Source organism: Lichenostomus cassidix, chromosome 2 (assembly GCF_008360975.1).
Source record: "Lichenostomus cassidix isolate B80296 chromosome 2, HeHo_3.0, whole genome shotgun sequence".
Lineage (NCBI taxonomy): Eukaryota > Metazoa > Chordata > Aves > Passeriformes > Meliphagidae > Lichenostomus > Lichenostomus cassidix.
Genome location: NC_139482.1, coordinates 148,338,651 through 148,363,820, shown reverse-complemented (window position 1 = coordinate 148,363,820; position 25,170 = coordinate 148,338,651). Strand labels below are relative to the sequence as shown.

The following is a 25,170-nucleotide window of genomic DNA, read 5'->3' as shown; positions in this document are numbered from 1 at the left end:
TTACAAAAGGAGCAGAAGTACCTGGTGTAGAGGGTCAAGACATTTGCTCCGGTGGCTGAGAAATTCGGTGGAGGACTTGCTCAATTTGAACAGTGTGTGGATGGGAAGGAGGTATCAGTGCTGGAACATCAACACTGTCATCTCAAGAATTCATGTTTCACTTCCTACCCTGGAGGAGTAGTTCCTCCTGCAACCTTTCCAACCCAGAATTATCACTTTTCTGCTGCTTCCTCCTCTAACACAGTGGCTGTGAGAAGTGCTGTCTGCTGGTGGCAAAAAGCAGAGCCATTTTTTCCATCAGTTCACTGTTAATGGTGTCCCGGCTTGAAGAGACTAGAGTTTGGCTGAAATGGAAATGACAGAAGGGGCAGGAAAAATAAAAAAATATTAAAGAAACTTAGACAAAGCAGGTGTGTGGATTCCATTTGCATCCTTTCTGCAAACACAGAGGCTGCGTGGGTTAGATCCAGGAAAGTGTCCCAGCTGTAATACAAGCACTTTGACAAGCACACATTAAAATATAGCCAGGCTTTCCACTAACACTAAGGCAAACACAGCACGCTGGGATTAGCATCTGTGCAGAGGTTACAATCCTTCCACTTTGCTTTTCAGTGCATTACGCTGAAAAACATGCTCAAGGATGCTCACGTGCACAGGCGATTGTCGATATTTGTGCTGAAAATCCATTCAAATTCAGAAATTACAGCTAGCATGAAGCCTACTTGATCCTCTTAAGTCTGTGACCTGATTGTGGAAACATTTCTCTTTGCTTGTTTTTCTAAAATACAGAGAAGCAAGGCAGGGGCTTGACTGAAGATGGATTCAGGCTTGCCAGGAGACCTGAAGGTGTTCCCCAGTTGCATTGCCCATCAATTTTTTAATGCCTCCATTTCCCCTCCAGCTTACAACAGACAAAAGCTCCCCTACTCAGGATATTCTCTGATTCTGTGGTGCCCAAGAGCAGCAGCCAAACTGGTATGAATTTACACCCCCGGCCAAGAAGCAACGCTCCCAGGCACAGCAACCCTTCAGCCTCACCCATGCAAGAGGAATCAAGCTGGGTTTGACAGCACTTCTGAGGGAATGTGGTGGAGCCTCATGCTGTTGGCCCTTTTTCTTCTGCCAGAGCTGTCAAACTGAGGTTGTGCTCGAACACTACAATTTGCCATCTGACATTTCAGATGGGAAGCAAAAGAACGGCTTTGCCAACCATCGCTCTCAGGTTCTCCGCTAAGTAAAAAACAGATTACTGACATTTGCTGAGTCTGAGAGAAAGGCGGGTCTGTTGTTTTTACAAACAATAAAGGATGCAGAAAAACAAACACATTCCCTCAGAGCCAAACACAGTTCCCCACCATGCCTGGGAATCCCCATGGAAGAGAAATGGGTCGTGCAGTTTCAACAAGAAAAGATTTGACCAAAAATACCCAACCAAGTAGAGCAACTGCAATGTTTTACTTTGGATTTTTTTGTCTGGGTTTTTTTTCAGTTTTCAGGTTTTTTTGCTTTTAAAGAAAGCAAAGGACTTCTCTGTGAGTCTCACCATCACCAACATTAGCAGGAGGATTTCTGCCTTCCAGAGCTTTCCCTGTGCTTTACCAGACTGATTTTAGCACCACTGAAAGTCACGCTCTGAGTTTTCATTAAAAAACATTGATGTGAAAAACAGATAATTTTCTCACTTCAAGAAAGTAGCAGGGAGTCAGACAGCAGAGCCTAAATGTCAATAGCAAGGGAAGTCACAGGTTTTTTTCTGTTCTCAGCAGACTTCCTTGCAAGGTGTGAATTTGCTGATGCCTAACCAAGGTTAAGCTTATGCTCTGCCATGAGAGGGGAAGGGGAAGAAGAGGATGAAAATCCCTTTCATCCAGCTGTGGGTTTCAAACTTGCAGACACCAAATGTCTTGAATATCCTTTGAAATCAATCAACAGATTCCAAAGTTTTATACGAGGATCCTTTTTATGCATTTACACATATACACTGTGGTTGCATAAGATTAAACATGTTAAGAAATGTTGGTAAAATTATTTCCTTCACTTTTTTTTCTTTTTTTTTCTTTTTCTTTTTTTTTTTATTTGTGACACATTAGGAAACTCTGAACCATTCATTTCTTTTTTTTTTCCTTTTCTTTTTTTTCTGTTGGAAACAGTTATATGCCAAATCAGCCCTTCTCAGGTCCTGCTGGAGGATTTGCTGTAGGTCCTGACAAGTTGGGATGTCAAGGCTGTGTTGTGTAACAGCCTGAAGCTGTGTCAGGGAAGGTTTCGGTTGGATATTAGGGAAAGGTTCATCACCCAGAGGGTGTTTGGGCACTGGAACAGCTCCCCAGGGAAGTGGTCACAGCACCAAGCCTGACAGAGTTCCAGAAGCATTTGAACAACACTCTCAGGGTGTGATTTGCAGGGTTGTCCTCTGCAGGGCCCGGAGTTGAACTTGATGATCCTTGTGGGTCACTTCCAACTCAGGACATTCTATGATCTATGATTCCAGGTCATCCCTTAACCACAGAGGAGGGCTGCATACTTTGAACAATGTTCTCAGAAATATAAAGCATTGTCAGACTATTCTGGTTTAGAGGACACCAGTTTAGTGCCTTTCACAGAAGAGGTAAAAATATCCCTGAAATGCAGTAACATCTGAGGATCTCCTGATATTCATCTCTACATATTTGTGTCTCCTGAGGAATCACCTCATCCCTCTGTGCCTGTGACCCCAAGCCCCCTATTATTCTTTTCATGTTTTTGAAGCCCTTGGCTGCCTCCACAGTGACTTCTGCTACGAGAGTCCTTGACAAGTCAGAAATAAATGAAAACTTGCAATGGCATCAGGTGCTCTGCTCCCATTCCTTTGAATTTATGGTGGTTCTTTACACCATAGATCTAGACAAGGGCTGTAGACATAAAGGTTGACAACCCGAGGTGAGGCCCTTGGCCACAAAGGCTAAGCAACAGCAGCTCCAGAATTGCACCAGCCCAAGTCTGCAACACTCTGGATGCTCCCACTGTGCCCCACACATACCCAGAATCCCTAACAGGAGATGTTAAATATATCCTTTACAGCCTCAGAAATGGGCAGCCTCCCCCCTTCACCAAGCCCAGCTCTTGGGGCATCATGGACACCTCCCCACAGTGGCAAAGGACACTGCTGCACTGAGACTAGGCTTGTGCTGCCTGCCCCTGCCCCCAGGACTCCTCTTTGTCTTCCTCAGCTTCCTGTTGGTCATCTTTGTTGTCTCCTGCTTCTTGTTTTCTTCTTCTCCTCCTTCTTTTATTTTTCTGCCTTTTTCCCCTTTTCCTTCTCCTCCTTCATCTCGTTGTTCTTCTCCTTCTGCTCTTCTTTTTCTTCATTCTTCTCTCTCTTCTTTCTCCTCTTTGATTTCTTTCTTCCTCCTTTTCCTCTTCCTTATTTCTCTTTTCCTCCTCCTCTTCCTCCTTGTCATCACCATGTTCTTTCTTCTTCCTCTTCTTCCTCCTCCTTATCTTCATTTTCTTCTTCTTAGAATCACAAAAACACAGAATATTTTGCGTTGGAAGAGACATCGAAGGTCATTCAGTTCAAACCCCCCTGCCATGGGCATGGACACATTCCACTATCCCAGGTTGCTCCAAGCCCCATCCAACCTAGCCTTGAACACTTCCAGGGATGGGGCAGCCACAGCTTCTCTGGGCAACCTGTGCCAGGGCTTCAGCACCCTCACATGGAAGAGATTTTTCCTAATATCCCATCTAAACCTGCTCTCTGCAGTTTAAAGCAATTCCCTCCTCTGTCACTCCAGCCCTTTGTCCAGGGCTCCATCTCTCTTGGAGCCCCTTCAGGCACTGGAAGGGGCTCCAAGTTCTCCCTGGAGCCTCCTCTTCTCCAGGCTGATCAACCCCAGCTCTCCCAGCCTGGCTCCACATCAGAGGTGCTCCATTCCCACTCCTTCCATTTCTTTTCCCTTTCCCCTTTCCCTCACACTCCCCTCACCCCTTGACCACGCCCACTCCTAAAGCCCCGCCCCAAGGACCCGCCCACACAGGCCTGAGACCACGCCCCCTCCGCGGTCTGTTCCCTTCCCATTGGCTGTCGCAGGCGCCACGTGACCCTGCGGCGGCGCGCGCGGGGGCGGGGCCGGGTGCGCGGGCGCGCTCGGGGCGGCGGCGGCGGCGACTGCATGTGCGGGCGGGGGGCGGCGAGCGGGGCCGGGCGGGCGGCGAGCAGAGCCGGGCGCGGGGCGAGCGCAGCCCAGAGGAGCCGAGCGGAGCCGGCGGGCAGGTCAGTACGCGGGCGCGGAGGCGGGCGGGCGAGGGGAAGCGGCGGCGGCGGCCGCACGTGGGTCCGCCCGCGCAACAATGCGGGCGGGAGGGGTCCGTGCGCCGCCGGCTACGGGGCCACCGCGGCGTGCGGAGGAGGCTGCGCCGGGCGATGTCCCCCCGGAGCGGGGTGATGGCTCCGCTGCAGTCATCCTGGGGCTGTGGTGGGGGCGCAGCAGCGTGCGCTCCCCCCCGGCCCCCGGCGAGGCTGCGGCACCCTTTCCCTTCTGGTTGAACCCAAAACTAAGGGAGGGGAGCTGCAGCCCCGGTGCGGGGCGAGTCACGCACGCTGCTTCCTCCCCGCCATAGCCGCGCCGGGAGCCCACGCGCGATGCCGCAGTCCCCCACCCCACCGTGCGGGTACGGAGCGTCCCGGCAGACCCCATCCCGCCGCGCTCCGTGGGCGACACGCGGCGTGGGCGCTGCCAGGGCTCCCCGGGGCCTCTGCATCCCCGGTCGGGGCCGGACGCAGCGATCGGTGTCACAAGGGGCCCGAGGGGGGAAGCGCAGTGATCCGGGCTGTCCGGTCTCGCCATGCCTGTGGATGTTTCTCTCTTCGCGAGGAAACGGCGTCAAACGGATGGGGCTGCCCTGCATCGGTGGCTGCGGCAGGGATGGCCTCTCCTGGGTCGTGTTTAGAGCAGGCTGCCCTGGGAAGTGGTGGAATCGCCATCCCTGGAAATGTTCAGAAAACATGTAGGGATGGCACTTGGTGACATGGTTCAGTGGTGAACGTCGTGGTGGTGGTGGTGCATTGATGGTTGCACTTGGTGATCTTGGAGGTCTTTTCCAGCCTGAATGATTCAGTAATTCTGTATTTGAGCATGTCTCCTTAGGCTAACCAGCCTTTCCTGGCCTTCCATGGCGTGGGGGCTTGGGAATGCCAGTAGTTCCCATTCCCCGGGCAGGCAGGTCACGTAGCAGGAGGACACCCCATGCCATGCCTTGCTGTGCCGTAGGTAAGGTGGATTTTTGCATGCTACTGGAATTACTAATCCAAGCAATTAGCCGGAATCTGTCAAGTTTGTGCTGCTGCCAATTTCTCCAGTTCATTTGGTTACAGCTTCGTCTTTCTGCTCAAAGGAGCTGAAACATAAACGGGGCAACTGAGTGTCTGGAGCTGCTGGGTTGGGTTTATGTGAATCCTTCTGGCTGAGGGAGGATCAGCAAGAAAACTGAGTGTTAATGAAGTTGTGTATTTATTAACAGCGGAGGAAAGAGAGCAGTGTGGCTAAATGGGGCTTCTTTGTATATGAAATGTCATGAATCTCCCTATCAGGTTTTGAGCTGGATTTAAATTCCACTGTTGTAATGATCACCGATTTTTATTTTTTTTTTATCACATCATTGCTAATAGTGTATGTTGAAAATGGTGCACGTGGATTTAAAGCTTAGTGCTTTGTGGACCCACCAATATTTATTTACATCCAGGGGCTTAACAGTGTGCTTTCACTAGGCTTCAGAGTTAACCACCCAGGGCTGGCTGGCAGGGGCTGATGCAGCACAGTCTCTGACACAACCATTTTTTTGGGAAGTCAGACACGACCAAATTTGACAGTTGGGCAAGTGAACAACTTTTAACCTTTGCTAAGTGCTAGAGCCTGAAATTTGTTCCTTTTAGAAATACTAAAACGTTAACTTTGGTTAACTTGTGTCAACAGTGTGCCATGGGCCGTTGCCTTGTTGGCTGTGCTTAGGGAGAGGGCTGTTTGCAGAAGCAAAAAGCTTTTGTTACAGCTATTTTATTTTTATGTGTGCCTTGATAGCTCAAAAATCACTCATCGGCTTCCAGTCAAGGCGATCCTGGATGAGAAGCATCCACTGGGATTGGCCTGTTAAGTGCATTTCTTTGATTTGACAGCAGAAGTGCCCATAGAAACATCAAAAACCCCAGCATTTAGGCATGTTTCCAGCTCCATCATCCCCTGCAAGCCATGGATATCAGTGGCTTGAAATCCAGCAGCACTTGTTGTTAAAATAGCAAACAGTAAACATTGTCTCCTATCAATAACTTTAATTATGGTTTGGGTTTTGTCTTAAATAGACACATGTTGTCATAGGGAATCAAAGTTTAGCATCCAGACATGCTCAGCAGGGTGGTAGCGTCTTTGGACAGGGTGTAACATGCTTTTATAGCATAAATTAAAATAAAAAAGAGGTTTAGCAGTGTAGCATGCTGTTGTGTAAGGAAACTGCCAACTTTTGGGCTGAGACCGCATGGTTTCTGGGCATCGTGTGCCGCGGCGTGTGTTGGCTGGTGGCGTTACCAGGCAGCTTTGGACGGGGAGAGCGAGTTTTACCGCTCTGCAGCTGAACCCTGACGGGATTTTTCAACCATAAAACGAAGTGCAGAGGAGGCTTTGTGTGTGCCACGGATAGCCAAACCGAAAGCAAAAATAAACACCCGCGAAAGCTGGGTTTTTTTGGTCATTGACAGAAAAGGAAAGTGCCGGTCTAGGGGCGGGTGTGAAGTCTCGTGTTCGTTACGCTCCTAATCGGGAAAATACAGACTGTGGCACATGGCAGTGGCGTGCGTGGCTAATTTTACATCTTGTCTTTTTCCCTTCTGATTTAGCCCAAAATTAAGGAAGGGAAGCAGCACCCACTGGCCTATTCAATGTTCATTTTTGCCAAGTTACGCCACTTTGTGAACACGAGACACGACCGGATTCCTGTGGCAAAGAGCCCTTAAAATTTCAACAGCTCTACCTATAAATATAGTCACCGTGAAAGGCAATCCGGCTTTAAAAGAAAAAAAAAAAGCAACCATGCTCTTTTTTTAGTCCCACTGTATCTGCCTGACTTTAGTGCCATGCGATGCATCTCCAGCCAGGCGGTGAAGCCGAGGCGGTGTGGAACATTCAGTCTCCCAATTCCTCTTGCTAATTTATGTGAAGAATGGGTGCAAGCAGAGAAAAAAAAATCGTTTTAGTTGTCCTGAAGATTTTTGGGGATGGGATGGTGAGGCTGGATCTCTGCAGCCACTTGGCTTTTGCAGAGAGACTTTTGGTGATTGCTTGATCCTGGTGAGTTCCCAGGAGCTGCTGCACCACGGGGCAGTGCAGGATGGAGTCTGAAGCATCCCTTGGCTGCAAAGCCATGTCCCAGATGAAAATTAAAGGGAAAAAAAGAAAGAAAGAAAGGAGCTGGCTGCCACCTTGCCCCAGAGGTGTCTGGGCTCACCCACTGCTCTCTGATGCAACCACAGCAGCCCAGGGAGCTGAGGGGTTGGTTTTGGACATGCCCAGGATTGCCCAGGGACAGGCTGGCCTCGGCGGCGGGTACAGCATGTTCTGGGCACTCCTCCAGGCCAGCGGGATCCCCCACCAGCCCCAGATGATGCAGTGGGGTGATGGCCACTGGCACATCCTGGTGGAGAAGACAGCACTGCCTGCGGGGCTGGGATTTAGGTGGAGAAGCTCCAAGGGAGGATGGTTTTGCAGCTTGGTGATGCTTTTCAGCGTGCCCTGCACTTGCATGGCAGAAATCCACCTTTGTAGCCAGAGCAGCTGGGTCACCCTGCAGTGCCAAAACCTGCTGTGTCTGCTTGGGATGGGGCACAGGATGGGCTGGGAAGCGTGTGGGAGTGGGGTGGGAGAGCTCGGCGCGGGGAATTGCTGCGTGTGCACTTGGGCGAAGTGCTGAGCCCGGGCTGCGCGGGAGCTGCAGACAGAACCCACACGTGACCGTCTGAATTTCAGATGATTGCTGGACCACTTTGCCAACAGCCTCTCACGGCTCATCAGCTGCAATATCACTTCTTTTTTTCCCCCCCTGTTTTTTTTTTTTTTTTTATTTCCTTTCCTCTTCCCCACCCTGCCTGATTTCCAAGCTGAAGCAGGAGGGATGAATACGACACTGAGGGTGGCTGCAGCTGCGCAGGGTTTGTATCCAAATGGTTTCCTGGAAGGCAAGTTTTTTTGTTGTTTTTCAATCTTAAAAATATTTTTACAGCGAGTGTCTCGTATCGGGGCTGTTTGGATGTCAGGTTTAGTTTCCCATGACATGGAGTGATCAGAGGAGGGAGGGGAAGGAGGGGCTGGGTGCTGCTTTATGTGCAGATCTCTCTGCAGCGGTATCATCGCCTATTGATGGTAAATGTGTTCCCTCTCATCTCTGCAATAGTTCTAGGAGATTTCCTCTTTTACGTCACTGCAGTTAATAAGATGTTTAACTTGGGAGCTGGGGGCGATGTGCTGTGTTATCATGTTGCAAGGAACAGGGGGTATGATGAGTTCCCGCACAGACTTGTGCTGGGGAGATCATATCAATGCTGGGGAGAACAGCTGGGTTTGGAGTCAAACCACTGCCTTTCACCCTTAATGAACCTGACCTGGCTGCATCTTATTTTTTTTATTGTGACAATGATTGTTTTCCTTCTAATACTAAGAGAAGCAACTCAGTCCTCTCTATCTGCTGCATTGCTGGAGTAAAGGGTGCACCTTGATTTTATTAAGCAGATTGTGTCTGCCTGCCTGGACTTTGGCTCTTTTTTCCCCTTTCTTTGGAGACCCTTGAAGCATTTCATGAGAGCACCTGATGGCTTTTTGTGGTGATGTTGCAGGTGCAGTAACTGCAAAGCTGGAACCCTCCCCAGGAAAGTCCTTGACCGTGTGTTCTGTGTATCACTGGTTGATTATAGAGTTAAGAAAGTGTTGCTGCTGTCGTGCTAGGAATAGCCTCCCTCCTGCGACAGTTTGCAAGGCCAGGTCGTCAAGAGCAGGCGAGTTGGTCAATAAGTGTGCTAAGCAGCACCCTTGGGAGTTCTGAACCAAAATGGGAACACTTGTGTCCTTCAGCTCCTCCTTCCTTGCCAAGTTGTTTTCTTCCCCCAGCTCCTTCTCCAACTTGCCACTCAAACCCTCTCCATTCTGCTGTGTTTTTCCACAAATGTTTTTCAAGCATGGCAGCAGGGAGAGGAAAGCTACGAGTGCTGCAGGGGGCTGATGCCTATCAGGCCAGGCCTTACCTGTGGCTTTGGGGGCCCCTACACTTCGGTGACTTGGTGGCCACAGGTGGGTTCACTTCTGGCAGCTGTTGGGCTTGAAGCTGCCTCTGTCTGCCACCCATCCCACCTGCCTGTACCTCTTGCAGGGCTCCCAGCTCATCCCCAGGGCTTGAGTCAGGTAGGGTGACCACGGTGTCCCTATGTAGGTGTGGAGGGAGAAGGGCTCCATAGCCCTCTCAGAGGAATGGGGACGTGGAGGGTTTGCAGGAGGAGCAACCACAGCTCTGGTGGTGGCATTTTCCAGCCTTCCAGCAGAACCTGTCACTCACAGTCCTGACGACATTTAGCTGCTGCACTGCTGTCACTGTTTTTGCTTCAATAACCCTTTTCAAGACCAAAATGCTTCTTTAAAAAAAAAACATGCTGCCAGCACGTTGGGATGTTGATTTGCCTTTTGGGAGGCTCACAGCTTCCCAGTTCTGCTTTTGCTCTGGGGAAGAAGCAACATGGTTGGGTGCAATTTTCAGCCCTCATGGGAACAGGGTCTTAAAAAATAACCCTACCACATCCCAGCTCACACCCTCACTGCTGGAAGTGGGAGTTAATTTTTCTCGCTCCTGCCATGCACAACAACCCCTCTCTGTGCTTTTGCTGCAAGCTGGGACAAGGGGAGTTTTGGGTGCAACTCCAGGCAGTGCTGGCTCGGCACATGTCCCCAAGCGTCCCAGCTGGGTGGCTGCCCGGGGCCCCCTTCATGCAAACAGGGTCAGCAGCTGGGAAATTGCAGAGCAAAGTGCCTCCCTGGTAATTCCCAGCTGCCGTTAAAGCGGCTTTAAAATAAATTCCCTCAAAGAGCAATTCCAAGTATTTGAGGGTTTGAACTTTTCCGGTGAAGGGTTTGGGAGCTGCTGGCTACCAAGCTGCACCCTGGCACACCGGGGAAAGGCACCAGGGCAATTGCCCTGATTATCCCAACATCTAGAAAACACTTTTAAAATGTCTGTGTGATGTTTATTTATTAGCTGCATGTGCAACACAACAGTCAGAAATGGGGCGCTGCTGGAAGCAAGGTTGTGTTAAACTGGGAAGATGGGTGGCTGAGCAATGTCCTGGGCTGGAGGCAATGCCCAGGCTGAGTGACCCTCACTGTGCCATCCTACCTGGGCACCACTGCTTACCCAGGGGTGCAGCCCAACCGGGTGCCCCTTGCCGCACATTCCACAGCCAGCTCTGCTTGGTAACGTGGGCACAACAGAAAACAAACTTTGCAGCAAGCTTTGCTCTCCCAGAGCCCCTGAAGCTTGCTTTAAAAAAAAAAAATACTTTGGAGCAATGTGGTCTTTCTTTTTCTCATGCTCATGAAAATTCTCATACCAAACCAGTAACCTCCGCTGCCCCCGGTTCATTATTTTTTAAGGTGGCGTTAAGGGGCATTTAAGGGAAGGCTTGTCCCAGCCTCTGTGTCCCCTCCTGTCCTACATCCCATCATGGCAAATTACAGCTTCATCCTGCTTGTGTGACAGGCACTGAAAGGGTGATGTTTGGTCAACAAATAGCAAAGTTGGTCTCATCCTTGAAAGGCTCTGGCTGTCCCTGTGCTGGTGCTCCCCAGGGTGATGCGTTGCTCCATCCCGGCTGGTGCAACTTTCTTGTCACAGGAATGTCCCCATGAGGCTGAGTACCCTGAGCTGGGGACAGCCAAGCTTTTCCCTGCAGAGACAGTGCTGGGCTCTTGCCCAAGTCCCCTCTCCAGGGCCCTGGCACCAGTGCAAGCACAGCCAGGCTGAAGGCTGGTGATTAAACCCATGATCCAGGTCACTCCTGCGCCTCTCAGTGCCCCAAACAATAAGGATGCTGATAGCAGGACCACATCCAGCTGGGGATATTGCACCTCTCTAAGCTGGTTCAACAGGTTTGGTGATGAACTGAGCTAATTTGGGGTAAAATCACCCCGAGAAAAACCACTGCGGCAGGGGTTTCTTCCCCACATGCCCTGCATTGCCATGGCTAAGCTGCTCCCAGCTCAAACTGATTTCCTTCATGGGCTGACCTTTACTCTGGCAGCTTCTTACTGAACTTTCTATTGTGTCTGTAACTCTTTAAAAACTTTTTTCTGTGTGGACATGACATAGCTGTCTCCTGAGGTGTCAGAAAACACATCTTGCTTCTTAAGGAGAGGTATGGAAACCTGTGCATGGCACAGGGGGGTTTGCTGTGGATGGGACAACACTGGGTGCAGTCCCAGCCCAAAGTCACATCCACTGGACCACACATTAAGCTCCCTTTTTTTTTCCCTCCCAAACTAATCCCTCCAGCCCCTTAGATTTTTTTGCTGTTTTTGTTGTTGCTCCTCTCTGAATTCCTTCTAATTTGCAGGCTCACTGCCAGCATCCAAAATGCTATAAAAAGGGACTTGTTCTTCAAGCTTCCCTCCGGTACACAGCATTTGCACAAATAGCAACACGCTTGACAAGTAGGTCTGATTCCCCCTGCTATTACCAAAATGCTTGTAGGGTGCTCAGGGAGTAGAGCCACTGTCTCAAGACAAGCCAAGTTGAATTTCACACAGGGCCCTGAGCCCAATTCCCAGCCGGTGTTTAAGCTCCTGTCAGCTGGAAAAATGGAGCTGTGCATTTTTATTTTCCTCCCTGTACAGCTTCCCTCTCTCTCTGAGAGTGAGCAGATGTGCTTTGCATCCCTCTGTATCCCACCAGAGCAGGTGGGATGTGGGCTGTGGCAGAAGACACCATGTCCTTCTGAAGGCAGCCCCAGGGCCACCACCATTTTTTGGCTGGTCCCCCTCCCGCCCCCGTTACAAACAGCCATGACACAAACCCCCTGCCAGCTTCCTTCTTAAAACTAATGAGCTGTTTGACCCTGGCAAGTCCTCTGGGAAAGCTGTTGCCAGAGCCTTGCTGCTCGCACGGATGCAAACTGCTCTCGTTTCCAGCTTAAATTTATTTGTGGATGACTAGTACCCATTTGGCCTTGTTCTTCTTGTACCCACACTGGCTTTTAGCTTGGATGGCTCCTTTCCCTGCTCTGGTATTTATTCTCTGGCAAGCTCTACCAAGTGCCGTGGGTCTGCCAACCTAAATAACCCCAGAGCTCCTGGTAGAGCATGGCTGGAGGGGGTGTAAGGGCATCTAGGCTTCCTCATTCCTGCAGTGGAGACAGCCCCAGCAACTTGATTTGCAGCTCACCCGTTGAAAAGGAAAATCCACCATGCAGCCTCTTGACATCCTCACTGGGGCTGGTCCCAGCCTGCAGAAGGACAATCTCAACCATCCTCACTGCTGACTAAAGCTCTCTGATTGGAAGCCATTACCTAATTTCATTAGCACACTTCTCTTTGGCAATGCAAAAGCCATTTTGTCAGAAGATGAGGAGTTTTTTTCCTGGAGCAGCCTTCAGTAGCACCCTTCCCTCTCCTTTCTGGTAGCACCAGGGCTCACACTCCCGCCCGCGCTAATCTCATGCTAATCTCAGCCCTGGTGTTGTGGAGCAGAGATTTCCCATGCACAGCTGTGCCAGGCACTTTGCTCAAAGGCTGAAGTGGATTTACAACGTGAAGGTTCATCAGTGCAAAATACACACGTGGCTTCTTACCACTGGTCTCCCTTTGGGGCTGTTGGACCATCCAGGATGGATGGGAAGAGCTGCAACGTGTTCGCTTTCTCCCCAGGATGGTAATTTCTCACCTTGGGGCTCATTTTCCCTATATTTCCTGCTGCCACATCTTTGCTGTGGGTTCTCTTTGCGTATTGATGCTTTTAGTGTGCTATCTTTGGGAGGTCTGTGCTTATTCCTAGTGGTGCTGAGACGCTGGCTTATCCATCCTGGTTTAGACCCCTGCCTTCTCCTTGGCAGGCAGAACTTGGCTGGTACCTTTGATGGAAGGAAGGATGCACCAGGTACCATAACTCACCAGCTCCTTATTTCCTCCAAGCTTCCCTTTAGTTAAGAATCTTTTCTTTCTGTTTTCATTCTGCCTAATCTAAACTGCATCAGCTTGTGTCCATTTGAGGCAGGATTTTCTATTCCCCTGCAGTGTCCTTCCATCATTCCATGCCCTCATTAAACCACGCGTAAATTGGCATCATCAAGGAGGAGCTGGGCTCTGCAGTTATTAGCAGGATTATTCTCCTCTCCCAGTTTCCAGTGAAGCTGCTGGGCTGGTGTAACACAATTCTCACTAACACTCATCTCCACTGTCAGGGAGAGTGATGCTGATGGGGCACTGAGCATCAGCAGTAGATACCAGGAGGAAACCAACAGACCCCATCGTATCTTTCCACATTAAGGGATTTTTGAGCTCCAGCTCCTCTCCTCCAGGCCATGGTTGTTTAGCACATCACATTGGGCATTAACTTTCCATTCTGAATTTTTCTTGAGCAGCCCGTGGGCTCCTTCACAGCTGCAGCTCCAGCAGAGGAGTGCATCACATCCTGGTCTCATTGCTAGGTTTGCGTTGTGCATGGTGTTTTCTCACTGCCTAAATCAGCATCCACAGCCTTTAGCACTCAGACTGGGTACAGCTGGGCATGTTCTGCCTGCAGTCAATCTTTCTTGCTCCTCTCTCCCTGTTTATTTGATTTCTCACTGTATTTAAAGATAGGAGAAGCCAGCGTGTGTTTTGCAACCTTCGTCTCCTGTTATTCATTTCTTAGAAATGAAGGGGAAGGAACCACAAGCAATAAAGAGCCTGAGGTTTGAGGACTGGCTGTTTATTTGACAAAGCTAGAAATGCAGTGACTGAAGAGGACAAGAAAAAATCCTCAATGCAGATGTACCTCATTTAAGTTTACACTTGTGTAGGTCGAATTTGGGGGTGTGTGGATTTCCTTCTGCTGCAGTTTTAGATGGAACTGTTACCACTGCCATTACTGCAAACAGCATCTTAGTTTTGCTTTCTGCACCTCATTTCTGAACCCCCAGGCCTGACTTTCCTACACCATGCCTGTCTGATGCTGGGGGAGCAGTGGTGCCCATCTCAGTGGGTTGTGGCAGTCCTTGCAGTGGGATTGCACATGGCTGATGACAAGTGGGTGGCAATAAACCAGTCCTAAGGGTTCAAAGGTTGGCAAGGAGGCTGCTGGGAAGAGGGGATAAGGAGCAGCAGTGTGGCCCAAATGCCAAAGCCAAAGATGCTCAGAAGCCCAAAAGGGACAAAAATAGGTGTTTGGGTCATTTGAGAGGGTTTGAGGACCGCTTAAGATCTTTTCCCTCGGAAGCAGCAATTACCAGATGAAAGGGAATGTCTTCAAGCAGGCATTTTGGAGCATCTGGTTTGTATTTGGCACATTCACTGGGGGAAGCGGGGAAGGCTGGAAGGCTGCTGGCTGGGTTGGTGGCTGGGCGAGGCAGAGGGTGTTCTTCAGGGGATGAGTCTGGTCACTTAGGAAATGCATTTTGACACCAGGAGCATTCCCACATATCTCCTCCTTTTTGGACTGTGTTGTCAATCACTTTCCAAAGCATTAACTCTGGGCATGAGCTGTATTTCTGCTCATGGGAGAGCAAGGGGTGTCCCCACATGAAGTGGCGAGTAGGGGGATGCACACGTGGTTTTCTTTTTAGGTTTCGCCCTTCCTCACTACAGAGGAGGTATTGGCATGTAACTACAGCCAGCTTTAATCCAGCCAGACCAACTGCCTTTCTGGCAAACCCAAATACAATAGGAGCCAAAGGTTATTGCATGCCCTAAATAAAACCATTACAGCCCTGGGGCCTCACCCAAGCCCAGACCGCAAAGCATCCAGGACCGGCTTCATTCAGTTTTTCTGAGCCTGGAAGATTTGGTTTGATGGCAATGACCCGTAACTTTTTTGTTTGTTTGTTTTTTTCCTTCCTTTCCCCCTGCAAAGCCACCTGCATGCTTGCAGCCACTGTGGCACCTGCCAGGAGCAGCACATCTGGCCAGCGTTAGCAAGCCTGCCAAGGTGCACTTGGTTCAGTCTTTTCCTGCTAAAATCATTAGTGTCATTAATTGAAAGCAGAGGTGGGTGAAGGCACGCACAGCTTAGCCCAGCATGTGGCTGTGACCAGTGTCCTATCAAGCTGCTGCCAGATACAACCCAATGTCCTGCCCATCTGTGGGATGGATTGAGATCTCAGGCACCACACAAGGACCCACGTGGCCTGGAGTAGCCACCCAGGAGGCAGTGCATCCCACCAGTGCTTTTCTTTTGCTCCAAGATGGGATTTACTCTGAAACCTGAAGGATTTAACTCTCTATCCCTAAGCAAATACAGCCCAAAGTGATGCAAATGCATGAACTCACCCAGATCTCAAAAGCTAAATATTGCATCATGATTAGCATGCTGTATCCTTTGCCCCAGTCTGAGACACTCTGAGTCCATCCTGCTGCAGGGACAAGCCAGGCCAGGGAGGAGCTTTATGGTGGGAAAGGCTTTCTCCTCACCTCCCAGTTTAATTATCAGTGTCTCATGTTTGCAGTGTGATGGACATTGGTTCTGCTTCTATGCAAGGCTGCTCTGGCTGCTGGCATCCCCACAGAGCTGCCAGCAGGACGAAATTACATTTCACAACCCGTCTTTCCAGGCTCCCACAAGATTACTGGAGGGAGAGGAATGTGCTGGAGAAAATATCCCAACTACTGTTAAAAGGCACAGCTTTCCCTGCCCCTTTCTGGGATGGCCATTCCTTCACTGAACCAGACATCCTTCAGCTGGCAGCACCCACTGGAGCCAGCACTGTGTCACCCCCCCATATCACCCTGGGGTGCCTTTGCCCTCCTGGCCTCCCCTTCATGTGCAAATAATTGCAGTTGTGATAAGCAGGCTCTTTTATGAAGAAACTCTTCTTTTCCCTTGCAGTGCTCCTGGGACAGAGCTCAGTCACTCATTTTATATCTGGACAATAAATCTCCAGGCTCTCCAGGGCACACCCACCACACAAGGCAGTAATGGGCCTGCCAGATGCTGTTCTGTCTGGGTGAAGAGCATGCCAGCCAGGGCAGCATCTATTAATCATTTGCCAGGAGAGCACAGGCAGTGAGGGAGTCTCAAGGCAAATCCCTTTTGGCCAATCCTTTTGAATCACAGTGAAGTTTTCTGGGCTACCAGGAGCTGAAACACCTGTGAGCTGCAGCAGCCTGTGATCCCAGGCTGAGATACATCCCACATGTCTCAGGAGGAAGGTAGAGAAATCTTTCTCCTTGCTCCTTCTTCTAAGAGGCTTAAAATCCTCACCAGGCCAAGGCAAGGTAGCCCTTTTCATTGATCCCACTCATCTTCTTTTGCTTCAAAATTCTGTGAGCATCAGATGAGATGTGGTCCTGGGCAGTGACAAGCACTGGGGAAGCTTGACCTGGTTTGGTGTTGAGTCATCTCCTGGGTGATGGCACATGGACAAGGCTGAAAGTGGGGATGGCTTTCTCTGATGTTTCTTCTCTGTTGAGTCTTCTTTCAATATTCCACAATCCCAGTCCACACATTTTGCCTCCAGCAAGTAGAACACCTACAGGTTCTCCGCAGAAGATCTTGTTGTATCTGGGTCAGGCTGTTGCACTCACTCTGATTTCTCTCCCAGGCTAATTACGAGTCTCTTGGACTCTCTCAGGTGGCTTTGGCAAGTGCTCTCCTTTTCCAGTGCCAATGCCGGGGAGCCCTGGCCACAGCTATCACGTCTTTCCCCAGCTATTAGAAAGCAGTTACGCTCCTTGTGTGTCTTTTCATTGCCGGAAGCTGGTAAGTGGATGGATCCTACACAAATAAACTTCTTAAGGGCAGGGAGTCAAAATATCCCTGGGCTTGTTTGGTGGGAAAAGGTTAACCAGCATGAAGTCTATGAATTGCCGCTGACCCGACTTTGTTGACAAAATACAGTGTTATTAATTGGGCTTGCAGGCAAACTGCCTGGGGATGTTTAGAAGGAACTTGTCCATCGCAAGGGCTGAGATCTCCCCGGGAGAAGATCTGTCTGGACTCTTTGGGGATGCACCTAGGCCTTGGCCATGGCTCTGGTTCGAGGTTTTGTTGTTGAGGATAAGAGTTGTCAGGGTCTCAGTCTCCCACACTGGCCATGGGGCCACAAGGATTCACCCACAGCAGAGCTGTAGCAGAGAAGGAGAGGAGGAGCCTGTCAAGAAGCCTGGGACCAGGAGACTGAAAGAGTCTCTTGATCTACTGGAAGGTGTCCCTGTTCATTGCAGGACTAAATATTGTTGGACTAGACAATATTTAAAGTTCCTTTCCAACCCAAACCATTCTGTGATTTTGATGTTGACTCTAATGAGGCTCCTGGGTTCCTAAATTCAGGTTTCTGCTCTCAAGCTGCTCTCCTACACAAGGCATCATTACCTGAGCAGGAGCAGCAGCATCACGATGAAGGTGATGTTCAGGACTGTGACCTGTGCTGTTCCCAGTGATCCTAAATCCCAGCAGCTGTTCACTGCTGCATTGACACTGATGCCACTCACTGTCACCCTACCCCCAGACCGGTGGCTTATTTTTGGCTTTGGCAGGGCAGTGATCGATGCATGTCCCTGGGTGCCATCACAGCCTTCCAGCCACTGTCATGGCAGCTCCAGAGCCAGTTGCTCCTGTCGTGGCTGGCGAGTTCCTTCACAGCATCTCACAGCCGTGCGTGACAAACAGCTTGCTTCCGTCAGCCTGAGAGCGAGCAGAACACCCGTGCTGGCACCAGCCCAAGACAGAATCTTTGGGAATCCTCCTCAACAGTGTGACAGCAAATGCTCCTCTTGAGCAGGGCCAGTGCTGGGAGGCTCTCAGCAGTAAATCCCATCCCAGTGCAGGAAGAGCTCGCCTTGGGCTGCAAGGTTTCCTGCACCTGCATGACTGAACGTGCTGGAAAGCACCTTCCACGTGTGCCAGAGTGGTGGAAATCCAGCTGCCAGCAGATAAACGTGCCGGTGCCTGTCCTGCCGTGCTTTGAGGAGGGGGTGGCACCTAGTGGAGGTGGGCAAAGGGGCTGTGCCCTCTCCTCAGTTTCCCCAAAAAGCTGACAGTCACCTCCTAGGTGAGGTCAGTCACATCCAGGTGGAGGCTTGTACAGGTTAACTGTGTTCGACAAGGGCTGCCAACTCCCTGTAGTCCACAGGTGAAGCCTCCTCTCCTGGATTGCCTAATTCGAGTTGGGCCATGCAAACATGACCTGGAAGAGCCAACAGGAGCAAGATCCATTTGCCTGTTCCTTTTGCACAGCCTCTGGACATAGTCCTGCCCAGGCTGAAGTGGCCCCAGGGGTGAAATGGTCCATCCAGGCTGGAGTTCGGAGCAGCTTGACCGTTCCCTGAGAGCAGCCGTGGCAAGCAGCCCACGTTTCACAAGTGGGGTTTTCCCATCAGGCTCTCCAGCTGCTATAAATAACAGGAAACGTTTTGTCGTTTTCTGCTCCGGAGAAGGTCAGGAGCTGGATTCCGTGGTCTTTGGAGCTTTAATAAGGTTGGAGATTTATGCAGTGTACCCAGAACTCCCCTGAGATAGCCTGCCTGAGGCTGTTTGCCTCCTTGGATGGAGAAGTCCTGAATGCCAGCCTTTGACAAAGTTACCTTAGCCACCCTTTCTGAGCTCTCAGGTCCTGCTAAATCCTTAATGTGCTCTTCATCTCCAGGCCAGATGCTAACTCTTGGATTGCTGCCGAACCAGCTCACCAGAGGTTTGAACCATCCTCTGTCAGTGGTAGGAAAAGCTTCCACCATGGACCCCATGATGGATGGACATAGGGACACCAGCCACGGATCTTATGAGCTTACTGGGCACTCTTCTTCATAGAATCACAGAATCTGCTCTTGTCAGACCCCACCTGGAGGACTGTGCCCAGCTCTGGGGTCCTCAGCTCAAGAAAGATGGACCTGTTAGAGCGGGTCCAGAGGAGGCCACAGGAATGATCAGAGGGCTGGAGCACCTCCTCTCCTCATATTTGTGTTTGCAGCAGGATGGAAACCCAGCAAATCAAATGGGAAGATCCATCCTCAGAGGGTTGCTCAGACATCCTAAAAGTCTTTCTGGGTCCTGGAGAGCCCCAAGCTCAGGTCTGAGCCTCCTGTCGCCCCAGCAGCTGTGCAGGGAGAAGGCAGAGCCCTGTCTGCTGCCTCTCCCATTTCCCCAGCAGATGCAGGAATGCTTTGATGTCCACTTCCCCAGCCCCAGTGCCCAGCACCAGGATTAACCACCAGTCAGATGCCTCCATCGACTCCAAATAAATCTTCTAAACTCAGACAAGCACCACTCACAGGGGTCCCAGCATTCCCCTCTTGCAGAATGATGGTTAAAAATAGTTTTTCCCCTTGCACCTGCCCCTCTGAAGCCAAGGCTGTGTTTTATTTTTAAAGCCCAGGTTTCTTGGTGGTTGGCTCCTCTCCTGGGGCATACAGGCCAGGGACAAATAGAAAAATTGTCCATCTCAGTGGTACAAAGAAGGTGGGCAGTGTGGAACGTGCTCACATGGGTTGTGAGCATGGAAGAAACTCTTCCTCCCCCAGTCTCTTCTTTCTATAGCCAAGACAGAAATGCAGCTCTAGGGATGACCCTTCAGAAAAATACAGAATTTTCCTTCTTTTTGCATGTTTATGAGCGTGTTTTATCTGTCTCTAAGGGGTTTTTGGGTCAAAGTTAGTATGCCCTATGCAGATCTCTGAAGCCTGGCTCAGTCCCACTTAAATGGTTTCAGTGAGGCTGAATTATTTTTTGTTAAAGCCCATGTGTTTACATTTCATAAGCTTATTTTAAAACATGTGTATACAAGAGCAGGCTTATTTATAAGGCAGATTGGCCTGCTGTGTCCTTACCTGACTTAAGTGTCAAGGAAGCAGCTTTTTTTAACTTTTTACAAGCACAGTTTAAAATAAAATACTGTTTTGCTGTGTGCAAGTGAATCTGCCCAAGAGAGGAGGTCAGGACAAGGTCTTGTTTTCCAACTGCAAAAAGCTATTTTGCTTATTTAAAGAGCTTCCTCTCACCAGCCATCATTTTAAGTTAATATGTTAATGACAGCTATAGGTAAAAAAAAAAAAATCATTTGTATTCCCCAGAGTCCTGGCAAAGCAAAATCCCAAAGTAGCCAGGCTTCCCAGTGAAACAGCTTTTGGGAACTTTCCATCAGTAAAGCAGGATTCGCTGGGTGACCCATTCTCCTCAGGTTCCTGGCAAGATTTCTGCTTTCAAGTACCCCAGGGAAATACTTGAGAAAAGCCTTTGTGGAGGGATCTTGGCATTTTCTGCTTGCCCTGGTGGAAAGATTTTATTCTCTATTCTTGATTTTATCCTGTGAACTGGTAACACACCAGTCCAGCTGCAGGAAGGTGAGGAGCACTTACGGTGGTGCAGTTCCATGTTGGAGTGTGAGTTGTGGATCTTAAAGCAGGATGGGGAGGGTGAGGAGAGCCCCAGGGAAATATGAATTTACACGACAGCAAAGTGAAGCTTTGACTGTAGGACATAAAATCCATCTTTCCCAAGGGATGAGAAGCCCATGTGTTCTTATGCCTTTGCTTGGAGAACTTTTCCTGCTTCTATCAAGCTTCCACATGAGACTGCTGGTTATAGATGTGGAGACCTAGGAGGTAATGAGATGAGTGTTGACATTTACATCCAGGAGAGAGCTGGAGCAGACACGGAGTGAGGGATGGTTTTCCATCCAGCAAAGCTGTAAACCAAAGCCCTGACCACTGGTGGTTATTTAAAGACTCCAGCAGCACTTCCTGCCATGGGAAGGTGCTTGGCCCGCGTTCAGCCTGGGCGACTGCTCCCTGTAAAGCCAAATAAACAGCAGCCACTTGAACTTTCCACCTTGCAGGCTCAGTCAGATGCCTCATCCCTGGGCACCACGCCTGGGATGGGCTTTGTGGATGAACCTCCTTGGAGGATCCAGGGTGGTCACCACATTTTGGGGTTGAGGAGTGTTTTTCCTGTCTCTGAAGGACCCCAGTGGAAGAGTTTGGAACTGAGAGAGGGCATCTGGGAAGGGAGATGTGTGTCTCAGGAATGGGCTGGGATGCCCTCCGTGCAGGTCCCTGTCCTTCAGTGACCTTGGGCAGGGCAGAGGGAGGAAATTATATGCTTTAACCCTAGACATGTGCTTTAAATGCGGAATTTCCTCAGAGGAGCACAATTCAAGGCATGGTGGTAATGCATGACTGTGGTGACCATCTGGTCTGCAGGATGCCCATGAAGGTGCCCAGGGCATCAATGGTGAGATGCCCATAGCGATGCTTCACCCACTGGGGAAGTTGGAGGAGGTCCTTTCCAACCTCAGTCCTCCTGTGACAGTCTGTGTGAGAAGGCAGACAGTCCCCTGTAGGTATTTTGTTGCTCTTACTGAATTGTAGTTACCACGATGCACATTCCTCCCCACTTCTGACCCTTCCCCGGTGAGCTGAGAGGTTTCAGCAACTCACACGAACCCTGCAGTGGATGCTCCTCACATCCAGCTCCTCAGCCTGGGAACTTCTGCAAGACTTGGCAGCAGGACTGTGGCAGGAGTATTTCACACAGGACCCAAAAATATTGCTGTCGGTGCAGCGTCGGCCGGCCTGGACGCGAGGTCAGGTCCCTCAGAAATCAGATTGTTGACGAACAAGCTTGAGCGTATTCAAATGTTTCATCTGATTTTCTTGGACTGCAGAGTTTCCAAGGGAGCCAAAAAGCTGGCTGCTCCTCTTGTTGACTCTGCAGACCAGAAATACAGCCAGGTTCAGTGAAATAAGGAAGCTCCCAGTTCTTGTGCTGGTGTAGCAGAGAGGCAAAAAGCTCAATTTGGAAAAGCTCAAATGTCTCTTTAGAGATAAAAATAATAGTCCAAAGTGGTGCTCTCTGCCTGTGCTCAGCATCAGGGATGATTGCTTGGGCAGCCCCAGGACCAAAATCCTTGCTTGACATCCCTCTGAATTTCTAACAAAAGAAGCAAATCCAGGGACATCTCACTTGATCAAGGTCAAAAAGTGTGTCCACACAGGCTTTGGGGAGTACAGAGAGAAGCTGTGCCAGCTCTGAGCTGGTATGAGAGCACAGGAGACTTAAGGCAGGAGGAGAGCATCACTTTAAACTGCAAATGAACCCTGAAATTACATAAAACTTGAAGCAAGCCCACATTTCAGGTCAGGCTGGCCATGAATCAGCTCAAGAAAACGAAAGACAAAACTTTCTGACTTCAGTACGAGTTATGAACTTATAAACTCTCGTTTATCTGGTTTAGTGGACATGAGCCAGAGACATTTTTTGAGGTTAGTGGATGGGACAGCTTCCTGAAAATGAACTCATTGAAAAAGGCATGATTTGGAGACAAAGTTTGTCTCAGATTCTCATATTGTACAAGGCTGGGTTAATGTGACACAGAGATATTTTCTGTATATTCCAGAGCTGCTTTTGAGCATCCTCCATCCATTAGTGCTCTCCGCTGAAATGCAGAGGCATGATAAATCACTTCCAAAAATGAAAGTTGAAAAAAAGTAATCACATTTTAAACCCATCTGAATGATAACCAATGTCCAAAAAGCTTTTGCACAGGACAGCAGTGTAACCTTACTCCATTCCCCTGAGATAACAATCACAGACTGTGACAACTGGAGCAGCCCATGGTCCAGCTTTGTGATTTCATGGCCTGGAGGTGGGGATCAGAATAGGAGTGTCTCATATGTAGGTGCAGTTTTTGTCAGCAAATCTTAGTACTTTTTTTTCCAGAATACGGCTATTTTTCCTCCTCTGTTTCCATTTAAAATACTGATTTATTTTCACTGTGTCTTTAAAAATGTCTCTATTCCCCAAAACTGTATTCAGGCATTACAAAAATCAGAATATCTGCCTGAAGCTAGGGATAAAAATGCAGCAGAGGCGTCATGCAGGCAGCTGGGCTAAAATTGGCATCTGCTGAAGTTAGGGGAGATTTCATGGACCTGTTTTATTGGAGTGGACCAGGGTTTTATCAATGCCCTGGCATCGAAGGGATGCACTAGTGGTCCTGGATGCTGTGAATCTTCCTCATCCTTGGTGCTGTGGCTGGAAGGATGGGTGGGATGTGCTCCTGGTGAGGAGCTGGTGATGTTGTCACCAGCTTTGGAGGCAGCGATGCCTCAATGATGCTCCTGCCTGAGGCTGTGCTGGAGAAGTGGGTGAGCTCAGAGCTGATCCTTAGTGCTAACTAAAATCTCCTACTCCTACACTGTACCAGTCTCCTGGGAGCAGATTTGGAGCAGATGTTCCGCTGTGCCTGAGTCAGGTGAAGGCTCCATGGGTACATCCGTCCAGATGCAGATCGCCACAGTCCTGCCGGCTTTTGAGGCTCAGACAGGGAAGCTGTGAGTCCAGCTACATGGGAGAGGTTGGTTGGCATTTCCAAACCCTGCAGGGAAGCCTCTTGCTCAGGTCCCCAGAGTCTTTCAGGTGCCGCTGTCTGGTGGAGCTTGAGGGAAGTCCCTCTGCTGCATTTCTAGTAAATGCCAGCCCAGGACGTGCTAATGACAGCAGAGAGGATGTGCTCCATCTGCGTGACAAATGACACTTACGGGAGATCTGGGAACAGGATGGGGATGTTTTATCGACCAGCTGATAAAGGAAAATGCCAGAGAAGTTCCCATATGGGAACACAGAGTAGAGTTTTACCCCATGCCTTGGCATTGAATTACAGTGCTCATTTAGCAACCCTTGGCTGCTTGTCCCAGTTGCTGCCCACAGTGCCCTGCTGGTACAGCTGCCTGTTTGTGGAGAGATGAGCTGGGAACGGATCGAGCTGAAAATAAACTTTTTTATTTATTTTTTAATTCCCCCAAGGCAGGATTGACTCCATGGTGCCTTTGCCAAGATGGCCATCGATGTCACCATGGCCTCATGCTGGTAGAACTGAGCCAAACCAGTCCCTGCTGACTTTGCACTGGAGCAGATGGGCCCCGTGTCCTGTGGCTGAAGGGGACATCTTCAGTGCCCCTTTTCTCTGCTCCCTCTGTCTCACCATGGTCCAGCCTACCCTGGGCTGGTTGTGCTGTTGGTTGTCACGTGCAATGCCAAATTTAAATTATTTGTGAGAGAGCAAAGCATCCTTTTTGTGCTGGCTGCTGGAGTACTCTGTACACATCTGTGCCTGTAGGGTTTTTCTGCTAGGATAGTTGAAATAGTGTGGATTTCAGCACGGAGCCAGGTATATTAATAGGAATGCCCTCATTTTGCTTCTCCTCTGTACCAAAAGCTTTGGGGAAATTGAGCCCTAAGTCAGCTCTGGGTGTTCTTCAAGGTCTCCATAGATATTCCTCAATATTGTGTTTTCTGTTTCCTGCAGCCTGGCTCTTTAGGAAACAGCATGAAAAAGAGATGGGAGAAAAACCCTCCCAGGGTACACCCATGGCCAGCAGGATAGGGAATGTCTGTCTGCCTCCCTCCCCAGGCTGAAACCCTTTTATGTGCCCCTGGAAGAAGCAGGGGGACAGGGGTCATGCTGGATGGATCTCAAAGTCAGTATTTAACCTGGACAGCTTGCTACTGGTGCTGCTTTTTCATTCACTTCCTTCGCCTTTTTCCCTGCTGAGAGGCAGAGCATGTGCGTGTGCATCTCCAGAAATATTTACTATCATCAGTCGGCTTCATCATAAATGATGAATTTGGGCTTGCAGCTTCATTTACCCAGGGAAGCTCGTTTGCTTTCAGCTTGATTAGAGCCTGCTCCAGCGCAGCAAGGATGGCTGGGAAATGCCACCCACGCCGGGGTGTCAAAATGCATCTGAAACCATCCGGGAGCCATGGAGCCAAGCAGAGCCGGGAAACCAAGAGGAGCTGGAGCAGCTTGCGTGTCTCCTGGCCATTAAAGCTCACCCCTGGGGCTGGGGAGGATGTGCAGAGCACGGATGAAACACTGCATCCTGCCTGTCCCATCCCTGCTGGATCCGGCTGTAGGAGCTGAGGAAGTTTTCCTGCTTAGCAGGGTGGGGAAGCTTCACATCTCAGCCTTTATTTAATTTT

The 25,170-nt window shown here is 49.8% G+C and overlaps 1 protein-coding gene across 1 annotated transcript in view; it reads left to right on the top strand.

Annotated features, from left to right (window-relative positions):
• The first annotated feature begins 4,120 nt into the window (after positions 1-4,120).
• The window catches only part of PTP4A3 (protein tyrosine phosphatase 4A3), a 42,225-nt gene continuing 21,175 nt past the window's right edge, over positions 4,121-25,170 (top strand). Inside the window, exon 1 of the mRNA XM_085053671.1 lies at positions 4,121-4,255. The gene's annotated coding sequence lies outside the window, so the exon portion shown is untranslated. The remainder of the gene's footprint in view (positions 4,256-25,170) is intronic.